Source organism: Heliangelus exortis, chromosome 7, assembly GCF_036169615.1.
Source record: "Heliangelus exortis chromosome 7, bHelExo1.hap1, whole genome shotgun sequence".
NCBI lineage: Eukaryota > Metazoa > Chordata > Aves > Apodiformes > Trochilidae > Heliangelus > Heliangelus exortis.
The window spans coordinates 25,767,364-25,779,633 of NC_092428.1; the positions used below are offsets into that span (position 1 = coordinate 25,767,364).

At 39.4% G+C, this 12,270-nt stretch overlaps 1 protein-coding gene across 1 annotated transcript in view; it reads left to right on the plus strand.

Moving 5' to 3' along the window:
* The first annotated feature begins 2,881 nt into the window (after positions 1-2,881).
* Positions 2,882-12,270, plus strand: part of TECTB (tectorin beta) — a 33,638-nt gene continuing 24,249 nt past the window's right edge. Inside the window, exons 1-3 of the mRNA XM_071749437.1 lie at positions 2,882-3,107; positions 3,243-3,364; positions 10,815-10,911. The gene's annotated coding sequence lies outside the window, so the exon portion shown is untranslated. The remainder of the gene's footprint in view (positions 3,108-3,242; positions 3,365-10,814; positions 10,912-12,270) is intronic.

The following is a 12,270-nucleotide window of genomic DNA, read 5'->3' on the forward strand; positions in this document are numbered from 1 at the left end:
AGCTGAAATTTTATCTATGAACACAATCAACAAGAAGGAAACCACATGTTTTGTTTCAGCACTACGAAAATAACTGCAAAACCTGACAAAGTAATTTTTTGTCTTTGGCCTTTTCTTTGCACTACTCTGGCTACACCAGTTGTCACATTCCAGTCCTGACATTCAAATCACGTTAAGCAATTTTCCCACAGTGTGTTTCCCAAACAAAAGCATTTTTTTCCCACTCCCACTTATGTGTGCCCTGAATCTGGGAACTGCAGAGAAATGTCTTTGTTCAAGTCCTAAGACCCAGCCAACATTTGTATGGCAGTGCTGTATTTCACAAACTATCAGTGATTGTTTCAGAAAAAAGGATCCCAATCGCCCCAGCAAAAGCAGACCTTTCAGTTACAAAATAACAGAGTTTCAACTCAAAACATACTAATTTAGGTTTTTTTTTTTTAACTGTTTCAAGCATAACCTAATACTTTCTCAAGGATCTTACATCTTTGTGAGAGCAGAAATATTATGTATACCCTTAACTATTAAATTGCTTAATTAATCCACGAAATTTACCTGGAATGGCAGAGGTCTTGAAAAGGACATCACACCTTGCTAAGAGATGATATTTTGGCTGCTCTGGCCTTGCCCCTTGATAAAAGAGCAGTGCACATTACTAGCTTGGTATTTCACACCAGACCAAACATTGCTTCAGGAAAATTACATGTAGCCTAGCATGACAAGCTGGTTTTATAAAGCTGTTTGTGGGCTTGGGACTGAGTCACTCCACAGCTCTTTCAGATGTAGGACAAGGCAGGAGCATGTGTGCCTTCCTTATTTTAATGCACTTTTCCCTCTCATTCTCCTACAGCAGGGCTAAAGGAACAGTGGTTTCTGGAGGGTTCTTTTTTTTTTTTTAACTTTACTATAGTGAGAACAAAGCATCCTAGGCTGTATGGCAGGGGTGTTTTGAGCTGGGTGTTTTGGGGAAAGGATTGATGCCTTTCATTAGGACATAATCAAGCCAACCTGAGGTACAAGAGAAGGTTATATCAGTTTTTGCCTTTAAAACACCTGCCTTGCAAAGACACAAAATTACACACAACACATTTCATCCAGACTAAAAGATTGGGCAAATGTGAGCACCTGTCCATCAGCATGATTTACCAGAAGTGTCACAGTAGTTCAGGTAAGAATAAAATTGGCATAAAGGGATAATTGAATTGGCATAACTGACAGAATTCAGGTTTAAAGGCAAGATGAGGAGCCTCTTGAAGCAAGTGTCTTATTTCTTCTGATGAGCTGGGAAAGAAACCTAGTAAACCTGGTTACCACTTCTGCATTTTGTGGTTGAACTTCTAAATTTTCAGTGTTACTGATTGACTACACCAGTCTGATTTTATGAAGTACAAAAAGTAATGGGCAGGCTTGTGCACTTTGAATGTGCATTCAGATAACAGAATGTGCATTCTGTTAACAGTGGTCAGAATATACCAGATGGGCATTTTCCTTACAAAAGGTTTTCTTCTCTTTTTCTACCTGTGCTACTACACTGTCTCCAGGACCAAACTGAGCTCCATATCTCAAGCTGAGTCATATTTCTCCACCACCATTTTTCACCAAAGAACTTTCTTCACATTTTCTCGTGTTACACTTCTACCAATTAAATGGGAACTGAAGAAAAAAATTGATGTTTTGGGGGAGCAAAAACTATGCAGAAGTGATTGTATGCAAGAGGGCACCTAGAAGACAACAACATTTTTGTTATAAATTGTCATTCTCATTAGTTAGAAATGGAGAAAAAATAATATTGAAGCTTAAGTTAATCATCAAGCATTGGAATGGGCTGCCCAGGGAAGTGGTGGATTCTCCATCCCTGGAGATATTTAAAAAGAGCCTGGATGTGGCACTCAGTGCCATGGGCTGGGAACTGCAGCGGGAGTGGATCAAGGGTTGGACTTGATGATCTCTGAGGTCCCTTCCAACCCAGCCAATTCTATAATTCTATGATTCTATAAGCCACCAATATGCCACAGGAGAAAGGCAAGTATTTCCCACAATATTTCCTAGAAAAATAAAGTTTATTTATGTATTATTAGGAAACTGTTCTCATTAAAATGGTATATAACATTATCTACAGTACTATGTTGAGTGTGGGCTATCCATCTTCTAAGCAGATGGCTTCACACTATAACAGGTATAGAATATTCTTTAAAGGCTAATGGTGGTTGACAGAAACAATGAGCAAGAAGGATCCTTCTCTCTAGAAATTTCTCAGGGAAAACACCCATAGGAAAGAAAACCTGTGTGAGCTATGAGGTCATGGTGGAACACTGAGAAACTGGATAAGCACTGGCCAGACTGGGAACTGGAGAAGGCTCCTATGGAGTTAACAGTTTCTGCAGCCTTTCAGGAGGTATATGGGGCAAATATCAGCCTTGGGACCAGACTAAATTGTGGGTTCATCCTGAGATTTTTGTCCATTTCCTCGTTCAGTTTCAGCTCTTCTGGTAGATCTGGGCCAGGAGGTACTATCAATAATCCTAGTATGATGAAAGATGGAGCAAAATCTCATTGTTTACACTAGGAAAACTTGCGTCTAAAAATGTCTTCGCTACTATAATTTAACTAATATTTCAAGTATTAGCATAGATATGTTATCTACTCCTGATCAGCTCTTCATGATTTATTATTTTATTCCATGATTTATTTCATTCAACCTAGGCCTGGTTGAATCTCATAAAACCTGGGTCAGGCAGATCTGGAGAAAAAGTCATCCATATCTGTACTTGCAAAATTTGGAAGCAGAAGAATACATGCTCAGAGTCTGAATGCCAGACTCTGTGGTCAGTCGCATGATCCTCTGTCTGCTTCTTTGTTCTGTCTGTTCTTCCTGCAAATCTACATGAGATGATTTCTGACCACGGATGTGCCACATCTCTTGTTTGTGTGGTCAGTTGATATTCAGAATTCAAAAAAGGCTCCATACCAAGCAAGTCATGCATTTTCAGGGGACCAGACCAGACAATATATGCTGATGGAGCACAACGAAGAAATGCCTTAAGTCTAACTTGGGGTAAAATAACCATTTAGAAAGCTGTTAAATTAGTGTTAGAGAAGGAAAGGAGGTAAGCATTATTATAGCTAACAACTTTTCAGATTGCAACTCTGTCTATGATACTTCTGACTTGGATGTAAATGCTTTTTTCATTTTTGCTAAACTAGGATTCCTCACCCCATCTGTTCCATTTCTCCTATCCTAGGCTAAACACTGTATTTAGTGCAGCATCCAAGACTCTTTCCCCAGTACAGATCCTGACTTAGCCTAATTAGACTAAATACAAGAAAAAGGGCTAACACAGTAGATGTAACTTATGACCATTGGGTAAGTCTTCTTCTTATGTCTCCTTATGTAGATCTTACTGTATTTTAACTGAAATAGCCTGAGACCCTCAGGGTAAAATCATAGCATTCAAAAGTCAGTGGTGAAACTCCCACCCATAACAGGAAAGCTGCATCACACAGGTAAGATATGGTAAAAATATCACAAAAAATTACTGTATTACAGCACAACCACAGCTACAGACTTTCTGAGTCCTGTTTGAACTTCTGTTCTCTCCTTCTGTAGAAATCAAGTACTTGACTTCTGTAGGGAGGATTTTGATAAATGTAAAATTAATTCAACCGAGAATAACCTTTGAAGCCATGCTTACATTATCAGTTGTGACTTGTGCAGGACACCTCATGGAGCTGCAATCCATGCATCCTTACGTAACAGGCATTAAGAAGCAGTTACACAACTTAGTGCAAACACCACTGACAGATGAAAATCCATGGCACAGACAGGATCTTGAGTAATCAGCAAAGCAGTGCCAGAAAGCCAGTTCCACCTGCACAAAACTTTTTCTCATGTCCAATGCATTTCAGGGGATGCTGCTCTGTGTTCCAGCTGCTGGCAGTCAGTATTTTGCAAGCTTTAAGATCCAGTTACCACAAAGTCACTTTTCATTGTAAACTTTTTCTCCTGCAAAACCTGTTAGTACAAACTTTGGCCAACACTGCCACAAAATGCGTGTGCAAGTCAACTCCTATCTTTCCTGACTGCAATAATAAACTTTTGGTCTAAAACAAACACGTCATTAGCAAACAGATCCTTTGGTGCACTGTGGTTACTTGGGCCTCTCTCCTCCTGTCATCACATTTTTCACTCGCTGTTCACATGCTTGGAGTTTGATGTCTGAAAATGCCTTCATGATGCCAGGGCCTTGCAGCTGTCTCAAATTTAGTAGGGGTGAGAAACATACTCTATTTCCCTGCACACAAAGTTTATGAGTGTCCTTTAATTATAACTTAATTCAACTACTACTTTCATCTCAGATGTTAACTTAGGTCACAGGATATGTCTAAATTCAGGCAGTTGTGCTCATAGGAACATGTATTCTAATGTCAAGAAATGTTACCCAATTATCTTTGTACTATCTTAAGAACATTTTTAAAAGTTGATGTAGTTTTTTGATAAATGGGTCTTATTCTGTATTAAAGGAGCACACCAAGATCCCTTTTAGATACTTTATATTGCAGACATTAAAGTGCTAAGCACAGTACTTTGTGGGACAGATTCAGGCCACTTTTTTATCTACAGAAATTGGCATGACTCCAAATTTCTACTGGTATAACAAAATGAATATTTTTTTTTCCCTAGCCATTATAGAACACCCATATGCATGGCAAGACCTAACTATATTTTTGAAAGATGCGTAGTTTATCACAGTTTAACTACACTATATTTTTAGAAAACAGTCAAGCATTTCAAACACCATCAGGCCTGGAAGGAGATGCTTACAGGGCTTTTTTTTACCTCTAACATTTCCTGCTCCCTTGACTGATGTGTTCATGACAGACTAATAGGTAATGTGCTGGAATCAAGAATACTCAGTACTGAATGATTAGGGCACACAGACCTGGGCTGCTTTCAGAGGGACAGGAGTGCTGAAAGAAGTGAAAATTTGATTTTTACATTTTTCACAGCCTGGTAAGGATCCACCCATCCAACTTTAATTCTAAGCCACTAGTCTAAGCAGGCAATTCATGTCCCCTTTTAAACTTCCTTAGGCTTCCATCTCTCCAAACACAACCACTGAGAAATGCCTAAACAACATTCAGCCAATCACTGAAAAATCAGGCTTAAGAATTACCCGAAAACCTGAATCACTTCTTCTGTTGGTTTTTTCCTCCTCTCTCAACATAGAGAAAATGTATAATTACTTTGGGTTTTTTGGTTAAAACTTGCTAATGCCAAAATATATTACTCATATGGGAGGTGTGCAGTGAGATGGATGGGGGAAACAACCCACCTGAAAAATCAGTTATCATCAAACCCACCACACTGCTCCAACTGGAGGAAGCAGAAAGGTGGGAAAAATAACAGAGGGAGGGGTAGGGGCTGTGCAAAGTGGCAGGGCCATTAAAAGCCATATCTGTGGAGTTGAGCTCAGAGATACATATCCTAATCCTACTGCTTGTGAGGAATAGCAGGGTTTCCTCTTCTTAGATGAGAACATAAATGTGAGGGAGGGAGAGCCCCAGGAAGAAAACAGACTGCATGGGGAATGAAGTGAAATTGCAGTTTTAAAAAGTACATTCTTTACATGATTATCCAGGTTAAGCCTTAGCTTTGTTTTCTGAGGGTGAAAAATGGCAAAATAACTTATCTACTCATAATATGCCTTTTCCCTCAACTAAATTCCCAGTTAAAAAAAAAAAAAGTCACTTTTGTTTGTATGCTGGCAATTTGATTTACCAGAATATATTTGCATCCATTTCCCAGTAAAAACTAAATACCCTTTGTCAAAGTCATTAAGAGCACAGTGGTGTCAATGGAATGAAACACCAAAGAATGTTCTTGAACAAGGTGTTTTCTTCAATGTGACATTTGGCTACAAGTTACCTCTAATTCTGTCATGCTTGAAAACACCATACCTATTTCAGCAAGGAACATAATTTTTTTCTTAATGAAATAGGTTTCCAAAGTGGTTTCTAGCATCTCTGTTTTGGAAAGCAGAATATCATCAGATAGGCCACTTTTTTCCTTGCCTACCATTGGCAATGTGCTATTTTATCTCAGTATGCATGGTTAAAACCTCTACACACAAGCTTAGGATCTATGAGTACAGAATAATCTCAGAAATGTGATGAAGCATTTATTTCCTATCTTCTGAATTACCTTTACCTTCATCTCTTAATTTTTTTAATGCTTCTTTGTAGTGGTCTGTCATCTACAGCATCCTAATTGTACTGCTTTAACTAACATTTAAGTAAAAAATATCACTCCACAGACTTTGTTTTTAATCATGGATTTTCTTTGTCAATTTAAAAAATAGCAATAAAGGAACACATAAAAAGATATCTGCAAAAGCAGGCAGGGAATCTGAAGGAAAAGAAGCTGCTCTGCCCTGAATAATTCTGTTCACTATGCCCATTGTAAGACACCTGAGAACCAATAATTTGCCACCCTTCCATTTGCCTGCAAATAACCTGAGCACTGTATGGACACCTCTAACTGTATTTTCTTTTCCTTTTATGCAAGAAACTAATGACAAAATAACCTGGGGCTTAATACATCCAGCCAGTGCTGCTCAATGTGTGGAAAACAGACATAAGTCAAATCTGCCTGGATGAAGCATGATTATTATTTAGAGGGGCAGTGCCCAGGAGATGTGCCAGGGGTGATCTCTGTCCCCAGCTATTTTATCTGTCTTGCTGTCTGTCTTTACATGGCTCCCATAGCTTTGGTGCCAGAATATATAGGAACGTGGGGCTATTCTTACAACACTCAAACAGCATGAACAGATGACATGGGTTATCCCAGGTCAGAAGTCTGAAGCAGAACAGATCATTAGACAAGCTTCACAAGCTCTTGATCAGTAGAAGGGCTTTATTGACTATTTCTATAGAAATCAGCACCTAACCCCATTCTCAAAGTATCCAAATGTTTCTCAACACAATCCTTTATGAATCCCATACCATACAGTCAGAAAGTACTGACATGTTTAGAATCACTGTTATCTGGAAAATTACAAAATACTTACCAGCCTGGTAGGATGTTGGAAAAGATAATTAACTTGAGAGACCCCTTAAGACTGCTGAATGCCAGGTCCTGCAAAAGAAAGAAATATATGATGCACTGAGACCTGGTTAACACACACCCATGTCATCACCCCTGCAACCTTTATGGCTTCATGGGCCTTGGTTGCCAGAAGAAATAAGCAAGTCTGGATTGTTTAAAATTCACAATGAACTTGGACAACATCTGGCAATGAAAAGTAATGCATTGAGTATGTTGATATCTTTTCCCTTAAAACACCTAGTATTCCAGTTAAATATAAATATTTTTCATCTAGTATCCTCCCTCTAACATCATGCATTACTGTATCACCCATCATTTTACTGATGCAACAACATGTTCATGCTCAAGGAGCTTAGTCAGCAGTTATTTAGTTCAGATTAGGAAATTTTAAAAAATAATTTTATTTTCTAAACCAACTTCTAGTTTATATCCTTGGCTTTAAAGTCACAAGGATATGTTGTAGACACCTAGACAAAACTTTCATGACAGAAAATCTGTGACCAGTAAGGGTACCAAAGGAAAAGCATACAAGAAGAAAATGTCTTGAAATTCCAAGTGACAAAGACACCTGCAGCAGCAACATAGGAGCAATGTAATGAAGGATGTTTTCAGCATTTAGTTAATTTCTACTTTTACTGGTGACAGTTGGAGCTTAGAAAAACCAGAGGGTTTGGTCTGGAATTGATGGCAACAATGCTAGACAATTTTGTACAATGCAGCCATTTGAATGACTTCAGGAAGTTCCCACCTTTCATAACTTCATGGTAAAATATCATTGTGACTATTTCAGGTGTAACCAATTTCAGCTTTCAGATTCATTTATTTCATGAGCCTTAATATGGTGTAGTCAGATATTAGACCCAACCAATTCTAAAATAATCTTAACGGGTTTAATAATACTTTGCATTAGAGCTAGTAGGATATTTTTGCATGAAAGAATAGATGACAAGTTAGTCTTTATGGGAATTTTTGTTGTTGTTCAGCTCTCATTTCATCCAAAAATACAAGTAATTTTGATCCAATCACTCATAAATGAAGATGTTAGCTCAGAAATACTGCAATTACTGCCTTACGGAGGGGGAGGAGGTGGTCACAGTTTAATAATGTGTTATCAGTTACACCATTGTGCTTCAGGAGAAATATAGTTTGAATGTTTCCTGCCTTCATTCTCCTCTCTGTGCCAGGATCCTTTGCTAGATTTGCAGGAAGTGATTCTGCCCCTGTACTCAGCGCTGGGGAGGCCACACCTCGAGTCCTGTGTCCAGTTCTGGGCCCCTCAGTTCAGGAAGGATATCGAGGTCCTGGAGCAGGTCCAAAGGAGGCAACTGGGCTGGTGAAGGGACTCGAGCACAGATCCTATGAGGAGAGGCTGAGGGAGCTGGGGCTGTTCAGCCTGGAGAAGGAGGCTCAGGGGAGACCTCATTGCTCTCTACAACTCCCTGAAAGGAGGTTGGAGCCAGGGGGGGGTTGGTCTCTTTTCCCAGGCAACTCTCAGCAAGACAAGAGGGCACAAGAGGTCTCAAGTTGTGCCGGGGGAGGTTTAGGTTGGACATTAGAAAGAATTTCTTTACTGAGAGGGTGATCAAACACTGGAATGGGCTGCCCAGGGAAGTGGTGGATTCTCTATCCCTGGAGATACTTAAAAAGAGACTGGATGTGGCACTCAGTGCCATGGGCTGGGAACTGCAGCTGTAGTGGATCAAGGGTTGGACTTGATGATCTCTGAGGTCCCTTCCAACCCAGCCAATTCTATAATTCTATGATTGTATGTTCTGCAACATCTGGCCTGAACAGTCCATCTTGAGAGATTTTTGACTGAGATAGAAGGAACCAAAACGTCTCTGCAGTGTTATTTCTGATCAGACAAGCATTTCAGTTTTCCTCTCGCAAAAATCTTTGGATAGATCTATGAATAGAGCCTAACTTTTGTTCCCTTTCCAGAGACAGCATTGCATATAAGCATATTTCCAGTAAGCTCAGCCATAGAGGACAGTTTGCACCAGAAAAATGTTAATAGATAATATAAATTCAAGTCCTGACCCTCAAACATTTGTTCGGCTGAACAGCCTCCTCTCAGGAGAAGAATCTCAGAGATGCTGAAGAGGTCTGTGACATATGTATTAATCACAGGAGCCACGGTGCAAGACTGGAAATTAATTTCCAACTGATTATGCATGTGTGGTTTCAGTTCTCTTAATGGCAGGCTCACACAGATGCATACAGTTTAACTATCCAGCAGTGGGAATAACAAAAATCTACAAGCATTCAACATAAATGTAACAGCAATATACAGAAGATTCCTTTCCCCAGCAATGAGGATGAGCTGGTAGCTGCTGTTGTGCTGGGCTTCAAACCAGCACCTGCCATGGAGAGGCAATAGGGCAAAATGCAAGCTAGGAGGAGTTGTCACATTTTTCCACCAGCATGACTAAACGTTCCTGACAGGCCTTCAGAATTTCCATTTCAACCCCGGGATTTGCATATTGGAAAGAATAAGATTTCAGAATCAAGTATATAAAAAAGGCAATAAGAAAGAAATCTATACATGACTGAGAGCAAGGAAAAAGCAGGTGCACTGCTGACTCTTTGGTGGAGATGGAAATCTAGTGGTGGATGATGCTGAGGAGGCTGAAGTGTGCTCTGTCTTTCCATTTGCCACAACTACCACATATAACTAACAACTCAATGAATGCTTTTTCTAACTCCTCAGATAGAGCAGATTTTCATATTTTGTTTCTTCCTATTGAAGAAACAATATGTTTTAAAATAGCATGTATAGTAATACTGAAAAAGCCTGTTCTGTATTCTGACTAAAGCTGTTACCACACACAGAATTCATTTTGCTAAACTTCTAGACACAACTAACTATCAGATGGAAAGCCTTGAATAATTTAATTTTCTTATTATCTGCTATTTGATCTATTTCCACTTTAAGGATCCAACTTCTAACTTGCCTTTGTCCCTCATTCATCTTTTTATTATGGAATTTTTTCTTTGTTTTCTACATAGCCACCCAAATATGTCTCCATTTATCTTTCCTGACTTTATTCCTGTATTATTGACCTTTACTCTCATCCTCAGATATACATCCTTGCTTCAAATTTTTTTACATTCAATTTTGATTATCAAGTCACAAAAAGCAATCCTGATGCAACTTTGACAGTTATGAAAGGAGGGCATAGGCAGCTCACTCCAAATCAGAATATTCATTTTTCAGTCTTTTTAAATACATCCCAACAACAACTTAGTTTATTTGATACCAATATTCAGGAAAATCCAGTTGCTGATATGACAGTGTATAAGAAGACTGAAACTAGATACTAGATATTCAGATGAGTGAAAATAGATACGGTGCTAATCAGGTTGGAAAATCTGAAATAGCAACATTGGAAACAATTATGGGTTCTTTATCTAGAGGAGTCAATCACCTGGGACAACATTGCATATATCGTGATCACAGTTTTGTAACCCCAGCTCAATCCCAAGAGGAGCTGTGATTCTCTCTCTGGCCATGTGCTAGATCTTCAAGGTCTCCAAGGAGGCAGGAGTTGGTCTAATACCTTCAGAAGGGATAGTAATTTGCAGGGTTTTTTTAAAAAAACATTAATAGCATGAAACTGGAATGAACTTGCAGGTCTAAACAAGTTATATGAATTACTTGACACACCCTGCTTTTCTGTTTGCTTTCTCTGTGCCTCCTACAACATAGGAAAAATCATCCTAAATCCTGCTTAATCCTGCTAATTCTGAGAGATTCCTGAGAGGCTAAGGAAAAATTGAACTGCACTGAAGGAGAAATGTAGTGGGTGAGTTTCATCCAGCTAAGCACAGGCATCTATACCTGTATCTCTCTCTGGAAATAAACACTCATCTCTAGGGGTTGCTCATCTGATCCCAAAGTCTCACACATTCAGATGCATTGCTCTTAACCAAACACAAAATTAGCTTGAGGTGAGTAGCCCCAATATAGACAAACCACTGACTTCTAGTGGTTTACTTCTAGTAAACTTCATTCCAGTTGCCAAATCTTGACAGTAAGAAGAGTTTACATAGATGAACAGGACTGACATGAAGCTCTGACATAGCTGTAGTTTCCCATTGGAACAGCTCAAGGAAGTTAAAACCTGGACTTTGAAATATGAATCTAGAAATCATTTCAGACTGATCATCAAAATCTTTAACAAAAATCTGTTCCAGCAGTACTTTGCAGCTGGGCTGCCATCTTCCCTGCAGGGCTGCTTCAACTCTTGGAGCAGACATTATCCTCCCACTGAAGATCTCATAGGATCTAGCTGTGATGGAGCTAATTATAGGTAATCTGCTGATGTATGATTAAATATGCTCGCCAGCACAGTTTCCAGGTTGCATGGTTTGCTCTGCTATTCCAAGCAAAAGGATCTGGCATTGAACAGGAATAAATGCCAGCTTGGACTTGAGGAGATTTGTGATTCAAAGCACCTGTTTGAGTGACAAAGACATCCAAGCTGGGATGCCAGTTCAAACAAGTTCCCTTAAACAAGTCTGTCTTGTCATGTCCGGGTTGGGATGTACAATTCTACCTTTATCACAATTAAGGAATTAATTTTTAATATTTACTTTTTAGTACAGACAATAGGTGGAATGGACAGAACTGCTAATTCACCCACTATGCTAAATGTGCTACAAATATAGTAAGAAGACACAATTCATCCACTAAGGAGTCTAGAAGCTAAAAATACAAGGCAGAGGCTGAAGGGCAGCCAAAGGCACAGGGTGATACTCGTGTCTGTGATCACACTGCTGGTTTGTACCCAAGGACTGTTCCCTGTCCCCAGAGCCCTGCTTAGATACAGCCCAGAGAGTGACTGTGGAAATGAGGAAAAACTAGAAATTGTAAAAAAAGTCTCAGTAAGTGCAGGACCGCATGAGATGCTGGCTACTTTTCTGTAAAACAGATAGAAGAATCTTCTTCTTAATGACCAAGCCTACCAGCACTGCCTGAGGACCATTAAAACCAGCAGTGGGATTTGGTTATGAGCAGTCTCAAATTGGATCAGAAAGTTGTTTTACAGAAAACATTCTGTAAATCACTGAGTGAGGCTTAGGAGAGAAGAGCAGAAATCCCTACTGAACGGGACAGAGAGGCCTGGAAAGAGGATTTGTACTACACCAAAGTTCCTAGAGTG